Raw genomic sequence first — 208 nt, 5'->3', positions numbered from 1 at the left:
GGCCGCGCCAAACAAACTTTGCTGCAACCAGTTTTTGTGACACTTTCGAAACTTGGTGGGAGAGACCATGAATGGCATCAAAAACTTTACGTCTCCATCCTGTGGGGACGAGTGGCCGAGGACGGCCTGGGGAGACGTCACACAGGAGTGTGGTGCCAGCATCGCCAAAAACCACATTCTCAACTTTCAGCCCAGTAGTCGAGGTCCT

General features: G+C 53.4%; 1 protein-coding gene and 1 long non-coding RNA gene across 2 annotated transcripts in view; one reads left to right on the top strand and one right to left on the bottom strand.

The window, feature by feature from the left end:
- Positions 1–208, bottom strand: part of LOC116693377 (collagen alpha-1(XXVIII) chain) — a 71301-nt gene that overhangs the window by 21014 nt on the left and 50079 nt on the right. The gene's annotated exons all lie outside the window — the stretch shown is intronic.
- Positions 1–208, top strand: part of LOC116693495 (uncharacterized) — a 42160-nt gene that overhangs the window by 3189 nt on the left and 38763 nt on the right. The gene's annotated exons all lie outside the window — the stretch shown is intronic.

The sequence above is a fragment of the Etheostoma spectabile genome, chromosome 8 (assembly GCF_008692095.1).
Source record: "Etheostoma spectabile isolate EspeVRDwgs_2016 chromosome 8, UIUC_Espe_1.0, whole genome shotgun sequence".
Lineage (NCBI taxonomy): Eukaryota > Metazoa > Chordata > Actinopteri > Perciformes > Percidae > Etheostoma > Etheostoma spectabile.
The sequence above is the reverse complement of the archived record's forward strand: the minus strand, read 5'-3'. Positions and strand labels throughout refer to the sequence as shown.